Here is a 14,609-nt window from a genome sequence, read left to right as displayed (position 1 = left end):
GTGAAGGGGCCGATCATGAAACCGTTGGTGATTTCCGAGGCAATGAGGGTGTCTGTGGAGACTGGGTCTAAACGTGCTGACTGGAGATTAGGGCATTCTAGTGTACCTGGGGGAATGGCTACTATACCCGTGAGAAACCCTTTAGTGAACCCTGTGGTGAGATAATCCTGCTAGGGTGAGACCTTAGATAAAAAACCAGGTTGTCAATGTTTATGTCGGTTAGTCATTTGTTTGGTGACAACCTGGCTGGGCACATGGTCTTGGTATGTGCCCTGAAACATATGGAGCAGATGTGCAATAATCTACAGGCGCTGAAACTGCAGGAGCCTGCGTTGAAATTATTGCACACCTGCGCCTTCGATAGAAAGGAGATGGGCCTACCTAGCTTATCCCGAAGACCACCCACTGATTTGTTGTAGGGGGTGAAAGTGGAGTGAGGTGTGAAAGTAGAGTGAGAGGTGGGAGTGGAGGTGGTAGGATCTGCTTCGACGGGACATAAGTCCGCCATGTGGGATGTCGAATTGCATATGGCACAAGCCGGGGGCCTGAGTCCAGCGAAGTGGTGACAGAACAGTTCTGTGTCCATCTGACCCCAGTTCATTTTAATATTGAACTGCTTCAGATGGGTCGCCGCCTTCGCTGACACTGACTTGTGGTAGTCATAGAAAGAGGAGCCCCCGTACTTGATGCCTAGATCCACCACCTTGTGCAAATAAAGGTCTAATTCTTCTCTCCTGTGGGGATACACCGTGCAAATAACGTCGCGGTATATCCCGAAGGCTATCACAAACTGGGGTATCGACAATTTTTTATTAAGCCTGGGATCCCTTGTCTTGAGCACCACAGAAATGTCACCATAGTTGAAAGCCTTGTTCTCAAGTACATCCTGAGAGGCTATGAGCAGAGACACCAGACACACGTCCTTCCCGTCTAGGATATCTTTCTTGCTAGAGTCAGGGACGGAGTGTGCTGGTGACTCAAATGGTGTAATGGCTGTACCTGGCGCTGGAGGGGGGAGTATGGGAGGGCATGTTGGTATGTCGGGTACAGCCGTGGTAGGGACTGGGACTACCGTGGTAGTACCTGGGGAGGAGATGGCGCTCTCCACCTTAGATAGCCTGCTATTGAGGGTCTGTAGATTGGCCAAGATATCTGCCAGGGTATCCTGGGTGGCCGTGCTGTAGCATGTTGGTTGTCCTTGAGAGCTAGTACCTGGCCTAGGCTCGGGGGCTTGGTGGGTAAGTAGCCTATAGAGTTCAGCCTTTCTGGCTGTGGCCGGAAAGGGGATTCCCCTAAGCCTAAGCTCGGCCGTAATTTTGGGAATAGTCCATGCTCTCAAGGACGTGGGGGTTGAAAGAGTGAGTGATCCACATGGAGACTCTGATCTGATTGGCGTAAATGGTGTTTCTTCTGTCAGTTCTTCGGTTGGAATTGGTTCTTGGGACATTCTAAAAGGAATGATTATGTGAAAGATATATTAGAAGGGGTGTAAGGTAAGTAGGCGGGGCATGTGGGGTGGTGTGCATGGAGGAACTGGACTGTAATGCTAGATGCCGAAGCGAAAAACTTAACTGTTGAATGTTTGGATAGGTGAGGCCCTGCTAATGCCGAGTGGTTGTGAGAGGCTCTACCTATGGTTTGGCTTATGACGTAGTTGCCACAGACGTGGTGGCGGGATGTTGGCCTCTCGGTGACACTAGAGAGAAATCAAAACGTGTGGTCGTGACAGGTGAGGCCCTGACTAGCGCCCTGTAGTAGGGCATGCGAGGTTTATAACTATGATTTGGGCGTGGGGCCGTACCTCCGTGTTGAGGTGGGGAGGGGATGGAAGGCCTCGCTGGGATGGATTTCCTGATAGGGTGAGCTAAGGCATTAGCCTAGACCCTGTAGCCAGTTCGATAGTAAATTTAAGGATAAGTGGGAGGACTGGAGTGTTGTGTAGATACTAACCTTGACTTCTTGCGAATGGTATCTGGAACCTTTTGGTAGTAATAAGTGTGGTAAGTCTTGTATTATGTTGTCCTTGTTCCGGAATCCTGAGGATTTAAGACAGATGTTGACGTATTTATGTGTATCGTGGTGACGTATGGTTTGAATTGGGAGTTGGTTTGTAGGGGGCGCAACGTGAGATCCTGCATTGAGGGTTCTGTGTGACCGGGATGAGTAAGATATTTTGTGAGAAGGCTGGAGGAGGCCTTGGGGTCGTGCATGGACGTATTTGGGTATAGACATAAGTACCTGAAGGTATGGCTGAGTACCAGGTCAGGTTTTGGTGTTTTCCGGAGCCTGATGGCTGTATGACCGTATGTCTAAGTAGAAATAATAGTAAAGAATTAACGTACCGTGGGCGTAAGCCTGTGGAAAAAGTAGTAATGAACTTGAGACCGTGTTAGGTTTTATATGAGGTGTAGAATCAAACGAGTCGTGAACTATACCTTGGTTTGTTGTACAAAAATTACGTTATGCGTAACAGGTTAACTGTGTTGAACCGAGGGAAAGCCTGAATAATACTGGAGCGAAGGGTTAACCGAAGAAATTCCATAGTTAGTGACAGATGTGAAGGTAAGTAATAAAACCCAATATGTAAAACTTTTAGGCCTATGACTTCATGATACAAAGTGATAAAATACCATACCTGTTCCTGTAATAAAAAGACTTTGAAATAACAACTTTAGCGCAGAAAAAGCGAGAAACCGCTGCAATCTGTAAATCCAAAATATGTGACAGTGTGATTATATGAGAAGTGAATAGTACAGATGTTGGTGTGCCGGGTATTATGTTTATACAAAGTATTATTTGTATATGTGACGTATGGCAGTCTGTATCATGATGAATAAAGATGAGGTGTTATTAGTTAAATATGTGTATAGGAACCGTATGTTTAATAATAGTAGTGGATATTTAAAAGTAGTAAAATGAACTGGTTAACATAGATAGAAGATCACAAGGCTGGTATACAAACAAGTTAAATATAACCCCAAACTGACGGTAGGTATCAGTAATAATATGACCGAACAGGGAATATATGTAGAAGAAATTAGAATTGCGTGTAATAGAACTTAGTGTAAACTATAGCCTATTGAATACGATCTAACCGCATATGGGTTAGAGCATGGAGTTCGTGCTTTAACCGTACAAAATTGTTTGGTCCTAGGTGACCGACCGGGAAAAAGGGAATGCCAGTAATAATATTAATGTATATGCATCATATTTGAAATCGGCAGTTTCCGTACGAATATGTAAATGATGTAAACAAGTGCCGAGTGTTCGTCCGTTTGGCACGAACGCTGAATTGTTTAAGAGAGCGTGTATTAGTACGAATATGATAGAGGGAGCCTACCCCTAAGTTTTTAGGCCCGAAACGGCGGGAAATAGCGGGACGCTATTTCCTACGCCTTACTTACGCGAACGTGCCGGTCTCGAGACCGGAAGTCGGGTACCTCAACCGGAAACCGCGTGGAAGGCCTCAAACGGACGGAGTACTGCACAGGACGTCTGATTGCTGGAACAGGAAAAAATTCTGTCGGGAAGCTGGACCGGAAGTGCTGGTTGCTATGGGGACAAGACAATCAGCTGAACGGCAGAGGTGAGTAGGGGCTGGGAGTTTAAGTAGGGGACTTACTCCTCCCACAAATTCAGGCCTCCACAAATTCAGGCCTTTTAACACACACACATATATATATATATATATATATATATATATATATCTCAAGAGAGATATTGTTCCTCCTCATTTTGAATTGACCCATTTTTACTAGCACTTTACCTATATTAACTTTTACGATGGTTTAAATACCAGTTTCAATCATACAAATATATTGTTTATGTCTTCTCTTCTAGGTTAGTTGTCTGGTGACATCAGTCCCTGTAGTATTCCCTGTCTGCTAGGTCTGGAGGGATATGGTATTGAGTCAGATAATTTAAAAATACAGCACTGTCTTACTGACAATCACATTGCTCATGGTAGTGTATATCACAATTGCAAACAGAATAAAGCAGACATGTTCAGTTTCCAAAAATTTGTCTTACTAGGACTGACCTGGTCTGTACTTTGAACACCCTATCTGGCAATGGTAAGGAAAGTCGAAGGGTCACTGTTGGGAGGTTGTTATATGTTGATAGAACACCACAGGAAAGCGATACCCAACCAATTACTCATGGCACTTGAACAGGTTAGGATTTCAGCTTTTCCAACTCTGTTGAGGACACTGGAAAATTCTGGACCATAGGTGAGCATTGAGGACTGGGTTGGGAACCACTGTACCAGGATATACATTTAAGCCACTTTAGTAATACATTTGAATATCATGTTTATGGTCAAGGGTGGGATGTGGAGAATGTTTTAGGACTTCATATTATAAAGGAATTGAACAGATTACTTACTTTGATTCTAGAGTTATGTAAGCCAACAGTTCAACAAACAACAAAAGTAATTGCAGCAAGCAAAGAACAAAATACCCAATCCTCTTTAACCAAAACATCGTCGTTATCTATAAAACGTGTTGTGCACTGATAAGTAGTCTACAATACTAAGAGTGGGACAATCACCATGTAAACTAATGGAACAAGCAGGCACCTTCCAATGGTGACCCCTCTACTTTTATACCTTTGTACCACAATTCAGAACAGGAAATGTTGTATACATAACCCCCCAAGGGAAGATTTAACTGTTGGAGGTGGAGTAGGCTGCAATATGTTTTCATTGTTACTGTGTTATTTATCCACACTTTAACAGTCAGATTAATGGGCAGCATTTGACAGAGAGAACATAAAAACCTACCATGCAATAACTGCCAACAAGATAAATGACACTAGACTTTCACATTCAGTTTCAAATTGAGATTCATCCAAATTTGGAGTTGTTCTTCGAAAACACTGTATAAACGAACCATGAAACAAAAACAAACAATCTGAGCAACGAATGTTTATTTTGTGATTCGCAAATCTAAATAACACTAATTAGAAACCACATCGGGGGCGGGGCCTGACAGCAGACATGGCCGGACGCACTTTTCGGGAGCTCCTGCAATAACGGACCCACAAGCGACAATACCGACAGGCAGGACAGCATAAGCGACAAACGGTGACTGGGAGCAGAAGCAGAACAGCACCCAGCACACGAGGATACAAACCCGGCACCGATCTGCCGCGGAAAAGCTGCAACAGGCCATGCGGCCTAACCTAATGCAGAGCATGAGGCCCGGGGAGGACAGCCGACCTCCCTGCACAGTACGAGCTCCTAAGCAACAGCCCAAAACAGCCCTGCTGCCCCCCCCTTTGGACCGGTGGGGGACATCCCGGTCCTCGCTGGGGACGATTACCCCCACAAGCATACCTGAACAAGCAGTGTACTCGCCCAGCAAAAGAAACCCGCAGGGCCCAGCCAAGATGGCGGCGCGGCCCCGGGTCAAGCAACCGTGCATCACACCGCCCGAGCACACAAAGGACTTTGTGGACTTGGTAAGATCTCACCACTGGGCAAGGCTGAAAGCGCGGATCCAACCCTACCAGAGGGTGATGAGAGCGGTGGCTGCGTGGATTCGCCCGACCATCCGGCGTACCTTACAATGGGGCCCCCCCTGCGGCTCCAGAGCGGCCTCCACGCGGGGCTGGAGCCCAGGCTCAAACTGGCGGGAAACGACGCAGGGCCTTCTGGACGCCAATTCTCACGACCCCACACAGCAGAAGCAGATCCGACATACCTCTCGCTCAGCAACCACAGACAACAACAACGGGCAGCAGAGCATAAGCCTGCACACAGCGGCCCATAAAGCATGGCGTGCCGACGACCGGACAGCAACGAAGCTGGACCCCAGGAGACGCAACAGGCAGCAAACCTGCTCACGACATACCGGGGTGGAAATCCAGAAGGGACTCTTACCCAACGGCACAAGCAAGGCTGCTAAAACGGGCATCGGGTGACACAGTAGACTCTCAAGCACCACACGGCCTACGGCCGACAACCCTGCCTATGAAGCAAAGACTGATATTTACAGCAGACGGAGGCAAGGCATTGCTATCATGCTTAGTGTTAGGCATGTACCCTAGCTACTCCTAATTTCATCTCAGATAACAAGCTACAATGATTACTGTTTATTTCTTAGCATTTACCTTTCCCATCAGAATCGGCCTACTCCCTGAGTTACTGGTAGTGCAGGCCAACATACTGCTGTGGTCCTGAAGTGACAGAATACCTTGGAAATGTTATGTATATAGATTTTATAAGTATATGAGCATAGCTAACATAGCCCTGTAAAACGACTAATGATACACAATTACACTAATCGGGTTGCCCATGGCAGGGTTATTGCACTATTCTAGCAATGCTATTGTGTATGAGTTTATATATATATATATACGGGCATAGCTAATAGATATTTTCCGTCATATGTACATGATTCCAGCATGTTACTATTAACGATATGCTATTTTGGTTTAATCCCTTATTTTATGCTGCTCACTACCACTCAAACGTGTTTCACTAATCCTGCTTATTGATGGCTTTACACCACGCATACGTATTTACAGCTAGCCTTACTATAGAGATGACGTAGCGGAGCCGACAGTAGCGAACACAGACATACATATATTATCCTTGTCACATAACAGGGCATTTCACACAAGGCCATGATATTCACCCTCTACGAGCAACCGATACATCCCCCACACTGCTTTATATAACGCAGCTAAGCGACTCGCCATCAGCCAGGGGGCAACAATGGAACTCAACACTGTTATTAATACATGCATGACTTATTGTCTAACCAGCTAGCCTTTTTTATTTCGGTTTGACATTTTTCTGTTGGGGTCACATACCTGCAGAGTTTACCACTATTAGGCTACAGTGCCTCAACTATAGGCTACAGTTAACAAACTTAACCGTACCAGCCTGACTAATTTAGCTGGCAATGTATAATTGTATTACTCGCGATGCCAACGATTTAACCTTCGCACTGACTAAGCCTGATTACAGCGTAAATGTACACTTAAAAACTACGCTAGATAGCTGGGTGATATTACACCATAACTTTTTATCGCTTCTATTGAGCGTAACTTATGTCCGGTTTCGCAACCAACACATGTTTCTTAATGTTTAATGTTATTATGTTAGTACCGTATACAAGCATATCTGGACCACGCTTTCATGTCCTTTATTTTAACAAAATCGTTAGATGACCCGACCTTTCCGCTTCAAAATATAAAAAATGTGCAGTTCTCTCATTTGCCATGTATGATAATGTACGATGATGTTATGCCTGGGACTGCTGTTATGGCACCACGGGCTTGCTGTTAAACCTTGCACAACAAAAATAAAGAATAAAAAAAAAAAAAAAAAGAAACCACATCAAAAGGAAATGAAACAATAGACGTCCTCTGGTTAATGGGGGCATATAAGCACTACCAATTCCCTCATCTTTATAGGGCTCTTCACCTGACCTTTTCTTCTTTTTGTCCCTCTCCGGATGCCCTTGTATTTCTTTATATTTTTAATTGTAATATTGTGTAATGTATCAGTTCCCTATCAGCACAGAAGCTGAGATCAGCACATGCAGAGGCTCTTCCCTGCCCGAAAACAAACAACAAAAAGCAATTTAGTAGCTAGACACCCAATGAAAAGATGTGTACATGTTTGGGAGGTTTACCTAAAAACAAGCCAACCCAATAAGTAACAGGACAGGTTGACTGATTGACAGCCATGACTTTGTAACAAGCTTAATGTAATCTGCAGCGTTTGTAAAATGAAATAAAGAAAACTCACTCTATAAACATAGAACACTTCAGCAAGCTAAAGTGCTTTAAGTGTGTGGAGTAGTCCTTGAAAGAATTAAGTTAGAGTTTAATGGGTATGTTTCGTTTCTGTAGCGCATGTTAACAAATTGTCCAAACTGCTGAATAAGTGGTGTGTGTTTTCCCATTGAGAAGCTTAAACCGTGTTTAGTCGCACTGAGATGAGGCATAATCTTTATGACATTACCCTTCCGTTTATTAATTAAAGTGAGACTCAAGGATGACATAGAATGGGTAATCAATTTAGCTCTCTCATGGGAACCTATGGGAGGAAAATAAATGTCTAGCAGCAATGTTTAACCCTCCACATTAACAATCACTAGCAGCTGTCAGTGAATGAGAGGGGTGAGGGGTGTTATCCCTTCTGCAGACATGTGTGTTAAATATCTTGTCAGGTGCCTAGACTGGGACCCCATCGTATATATCTGTGTGACAATACAGCTGAGTCTAATTAGCTCCCTGGGGTTAACGAGGTTCTTTCCATCGTACAGGTAATCACAGTGTAGCTGTGTGCTGCAACCTTGTCTCACAATGTAACAAGGTAAACTAGCCTGATAGGCTGTCTGTCTAAAACCCAGACTATGACTAATTCACCTGCTACCGGTCCATGCAGCGGCTCCATACAGTTATTTATAGTGAATAATAAGGCAATGAGGTTAATCCAGCTGTTATATGTGACCAATCCTTCTGGGTGATTAGACAACCCTTTTAGTATGAAACATTGCAGCTATAAGGCTGCATTAAATTCAGTGTTTCTCTATAGAGAAAGCTATTTATTGCTTCATTTAAATGAATTGTGTTGTTAGGGATTGCAAGCATCCTTCTTCTTAACCGTGAAATTTCATCTGTATGTAGCAACGAAGGGCCATTTCTTTAAGCAATAAGGCTTTGTGGTAACTTCCCTGGTGATATAGATAAGTGGTTCCACAATATGGTTTATAATATTAATATCAAAGTATTTAAACAGGAAAGGCACACTTAGCTTGCCGGCAATTTTCGAGCACAGCCTGGGTTCTACATGCTATTACTCTCCAATTTAGGTCTCCATTACATATCAGCCGATGTATCACGTGTATCAGCAGTTTTTCTCCTCCTAAAATCTCTCCAGATTTTAACGGTTCGGATCGATTTAATTACAGCAGTTAAATGCATATTGAGAGCAGAACATTTACCTTCAGATATTTAATCTGAAACTTATATTCCACATTGAAAACATGGGCTTCGATGCTTAAAATCCATTTAAGGGGTGAATCCCACGCAAGTCTCAAGAGTAGTGAGACGTGCCCGTCAAAGCACTCTGATAGGTTGGCCCGCAAGCCAAAATATTCTCAAAATAATGAATATAGGATTATAGCTTAGACTTCTTACTCAATCCATTGTTCATACAGACAAAACTGCTTTTGCTGTAGATTTATCCGTTACCCCTTAAGGACCAAACTTCTGGAATAAAAGGGAATCATGACATGTCACACATGTCATGTGTCCTTAATGGGTTAAAGGAACTCTATAGTCGTCCAGACCACATCACCTCAATGAGGTTCCTGCTCACAAAATGTATAAATATGGTCAGTGGAAACAGAATCTTGGGAGGGTACATCCACGAGTGAAATAATAAGACACTGACAAAACAGGCTATATTTAATAGACATAAAACATTATTATGCCCCTGACAAAACAGGCCACGTTTATTAAAGATAGAGAGAAGCTGTCTCGAGTTTGGCCAAAATGGCAATGTTCTTCCGACTGTATCCTTTGTTTCCAGTACTGCACTCATTATCCCCTTAAGGACCAAACTTCTGGAATAGAAGGGAAATGTCATGTGTCCTTAAGGGGTTAATCTCCCTGATACTATGTGTGTAATTTGCGACTAATTATAACATTGTTGAAGTACTGTTTACACAGTGAGGTTACATCACCACCAGCTTTCTTGCAAGCAAGTTTTCCATAAATTCTCTGGAGAGAAGAGATGGATGATTCTGTAAAGAGCATATGTTGTAAATGTGTAGTACAGTCACAAGGTCCAAATTGTAATATGCTCCAGAAAAGATGTCGACTTTCAGCATGCTCAAAGTAAGGTGAATTTTTTCAAAACCAACAAAATTCTCAAGGAGACTAAGTTAAAACCCTGAAATGTTTGGGTGAAACAGCTGCAGGAGCAGCTGCTGTCCACAATTTCAACTACTGAAGAACTGTTTATGGCAGGATTTAGCAATCTGCCGACCTGGGGCAGCATTAAGACTATCAGGGTCATTTACTAATCTCTGATTTTGTAGGCGTAAATTTGGAGGAAGTCATTTGGCTGTTTATGGTAATTTGACCTCACAATTTTAGATGAAATTTAAAACATTTCTCATATTCCCAAATTATCTAAACAGACTCTAATTTGAGCTTCTTCAAATGGAATCAAAATCAAAGTTACCCTGGAATTGAGACAGGAGTATATATAATCAATATTTAGGTTGTAATATATTCAAAGATACAACTTTCAGCCAATCGAGCCTGAGGAAGAGCTGTGAACATTTTATTACAGAGATGATAATGGGTTTATACACCACTGCTAATGAGAAAAAAACATAAGAAGATGCTTAATATGTGGAAAATGAGTAAGGGTGGTCTGAGTTAGGATGTCTGTGTCCATGGCTACAGGGAGAAAAGACGAGAATAGAGGATAAGCACCGGGTCAGGAAAAGCAAGCTACACGTAGAATAGTTTTGAAATGTCAGGATTGATAAGAGGTCACAAGACACAGGAAGAACGCACGGTGTTCAAGTCAGGTTGTCCTCTGCGACCATTGAAGCGAGATATGAGGAAAGCATCACAATGAGCATTGGGATTATGATGGAGCACCAATAGTCGGTGTTGTTATTAAAACTACTGAGAACATAGATAAGTGCTGAGAACATACACACAAAGTGCATGCGGCACTTTTTAGTATCATGCATAATGTATACATGTAAAACTGTCAGGGACTATAGACAATGCAAGACATATACCTTTTGGAGTTTGACCCAAAAGTCCCACATTACATTGACTTATGATTCTTGGTCACAACTCAATCTAAAAGTATCAGGCAGTAAGAGTTAAGGATGGAGATATAAACAATGTTAATGATAACTTTTCTGGGTTGAACTGAGTTTAATATACACTCCAGAATATACAGTCTTATTATGGATATAGGACTACTGTGCATTTCGTAGGCAATAGTTTTATTTAGTTCACCATGTGGAGATTGATATAGCTTTGTCCACATTACACTCCTCATAATACTAATCTTCTAATCCTTCACTCCTCTAGCAAGTTGATGGTATGCGCATCAACCTGTCCTTGCAAGCCAACTGTCTTGGAGTTATCTTTGAGTCTGGCCTCATCTTCATGCCTCACATCCCGTCTGTTGCTAAATCCTGCCAATTCCACGTTGTAATATATAAATATAGAATATTTATTACACATTCAGGATACTGGTTTGAGGTTACCGTGACTAATGAAAAAGAAACTAATGAATGGACCAGAGGTACATGCACACAGGCACACCTGAAGGTTTGCTGGACTTCTCTTGGATACATTGGGCCTGACAAATTACAGGTTTAATCACTACATTCTAAATTGTCAAAAAGATCATTAAAATATGACAACACTAAGCTGAAGGTTTTTTCCAAATAATTTTATTTTCTCTAAATTTGGACATTCCTGTTTAAATTTGTTACAATTCTTCAGAATTTAGTGATTAAACCTGTTAAGTGTTGGGTGTAGAAAGGGGATATTACCCACTATGCTCTGCTCTAAAGCAGGAGGGAGGGATACTTCTTGGGAACGTACATTAAAGGACCACTCTAGGCACCCAGACCACTTCAGCTTAATGAAGTGGTCTGGGTGCCAGGTCCTTCTAGGGTTAACCCATTTTTTCATAAACATAGCAGTTTCAGAGAAACTGCTATGTTTATTAATGGGTTAAGCCTTCCCCTATTTCCTCTAGTGGCTGTCTCATTGACAGCCGCTAGAGGCGCTTGCGTGATTCTCACTGTGAAAATCACAGTGAGAGCACGCAAGCGTCCATAGGAAAGCATTATGAATGCTTTCCTATGTGACCGGCTGAATGCGCGCGCAGCTCTTGCCGCGCGTGCGCATTCAGCCGACGGGGAGGAGAAGAGGAGGATCGGAGGAGGAGAGCTCTCCCACCGCTGGAAAAAGGTAAGTTTTAAACACTTTCCCCTTTCCAGAGCCCAGCGGGAGTGGGACCCTGAGGGTGGGGGCACCCTCAGGGCACTCTAGTGCCAGGAAAACGAGTAAAGAGAAATTCTTATGGGATAAGAACAAGAAACAAAAGATGAAAGCATTGCTCCAACACCAGAGACAAACAGTGGACATACACAACAAGCTAAACCAAGATAGAAATCAAAATATATAAATGAGTTTCTACACTAAACTGGTAATTGCATAGAATTTTAGGTCAAATAAGAATTATAAAAAAAAACAAAAAACAAGTAACTATTTTTCCAGTTTTGCTTTAACAGTTAGGAAAATCCTCTGTGAATTTTCCAATATAGCCTATTTAATGGATAACCCCAGACGTGGGCATTGAATGCAAATTGACTGTTTTATTGGCTGGCCAAACGGTATAACTAAAATGTTGGAGAGATGTTCCCATTTTTATCACTATTTCATATTTCTAGGTAGTAATCATTTGTTGACTGCTAATTTAAGTTTGACCACTAGAGAGCAGCAAATAATAGTAAAAGTGTCTCAGTGACTTGGACTGTAGAATAGGTGTAATGCACATACAAAACGTGTGTGTGCACTGTAATGCTATCATGTGATGGGATAATGTAACTGGTTGAGTAATATGGTAACAGACTGTTTGGAGTTCTTATAAAAGACAAGATACTTTTTTTTTTTTTTTTTTAAAGCCACTTAATGGGTCTCTGTGATCTATAAAATAGAATATCCTCTGTTTAGTCTGCAAATAAATCTAGGTTAGTGTTTGTGCTAGCTAATTGGCTAACACATGTATTTGCACATAATAAAAATTATTATGAATAGTGATGTCACGAACATAAAATTTTCAGTTCGCGAATGGCGAACCCGAACTTCCGCAAATGTTCGCGAACGGGCGAACCGCCATAGACTTCTATGGGCAGGTGAATTTTAAAACCCACAGGGACTCTTTCTGCCCACAATAGTGATGGAAAAGTTGTTTCAAGGGGACTAGCACCTGGACTGTGGCATGCCGGAGGGGGGTCCATGGCAAAACTCCCATGGAAAATTACACAGTTGATGCAGAGTCTGGTTTTAATCCATAAAGGACATAAATCACCTAACATTCCTAAATTGTTTGGAATAACCTGCTTTAAAACATCAGGTATGATGTTGTATCGATCAGGTAGTGTAAGGGTTACTCCCGTTTCACAGTGACAGACCAAACTCCCCGTTTAACGCACCGCAAACAACCGCAAACAGTCCATTTGCACAACCGCAAACTCCCCATTTGCACAAGGTTGGATACCAAGCTAGCCATGTCCCGTTCCTTGTCCTCACTGATGTCATTGAAGGTCTCTTCCTCCACCCAGCCACGTACAACACCAAGGGTCCCCGAAAGGTGACAACAAGCCCCCTGGGACGCCTGCTGTGTTTGGTCTTCCACCTCCTCAAAGCCACCTTCCTCCTCTGACTCCTCTCTCTGCGTTGCCTCTTTCTGCATTATTATAAAGGTGTGTTAAGTAGTACTATTCCTATCAGTTTAATCCCTGTTACGTCCCCTATAGGGGGACGTGTATATAAGGCATCGATTTTAGGAAGCGGGAGATGGAAAAAGATGCTTGGTCGGTCCTCCTACTTCAAATTTGGGGCATTGCGCATGCAATCTAATGTGCCACCAGATAGGAGTGGTGTGTTAAGTAGTCCCCCTCATCAGGCCTTTTTTAGTCGAATGTATCGCCCACTGTCAGTCCCTTCGGGATCCATCCCTCATTCATCTTAATAAAGGTGAGGTAATCTAGACTTTTTTGACCTAGGCGACTTCTCTTCTCAGTGACAATACCTCCTGCTGCACTGAAGGTCCTTTCTGACAGGACACTTGAAGCGGGGCAGGCCAGAAGTTCTATCGCAAATTGGGATAGCTAAGGCCACAGGTCAAGCCACCCAGTAGTCAAGGGGTTCATCGCTCCTCAGAGTGCAGATATCTGCAGTTAAGGTGAGGTAGTCTGCTACCTGTCGGTCGAGTCGTTCTCTGAGGGTGGACCCCAAAGGGCTGTGGTGATGCGTAGGACTTAAAAAGCTCCGCATGTCCTCCATCAACAACACGTCTGTAAAGCGTCCTGTCCTTGCCGGCGTGGTCGTGGAGGATTACTTTCACCTCTTCCCCTGTTAGATTCCCGTTGTGCTGTGACATCACCCTTATACGCTGTGTAAAGCATACTTTTTAATTGATTTTGGAACTGCTGCATCCTTTCTGACTTGCCGTAATTCGGTAACATTTCAGGCACTTTCTGCTTATACCGGGGGTCTAGTAGCGTGGACACCCAGTACAGGTCGTTCTCCTTCAGCCTTTTTATACGAGGGTCCCTCAACAGGCACAACAGCAAGAAAGACTCCATTTACACAAGGTTGGATGCCGAGCTACTCATGTCCTGTTCCTCGTCCTCAGTGATCTCTCTGAAGGTATGTTCTTCCCCCCAGCCACGTACAACACCACGGGTACCAGATAGGTGACAACGAGCACCCTGGGATGCCTGTTGTGGTTGGTCTTCCTCCTCCTCCTCAAAGCCACATTCCTCCTCTGACTCCTCTTCCTCACAATCCTCTTCCAGCGTTGCCGCAGGTCCAGC

Source organism: Pelobates fuscus, chromosome 2 (assembly GCF_036172605.1).
Source record: "Pelobates fuscus isolate aPelFus1 chromosome 2, aPelFus1.pri, whole genome shotgun sequence".
Lineage (NCBI taxonomy): Eukaryota > Metazoa > Chordata > Amphibia > Anura > Pelobatidae > Pelobates > Pelobates fuscus.
This window is presented reverse-complemented; position numbering follows the sequence as displayed.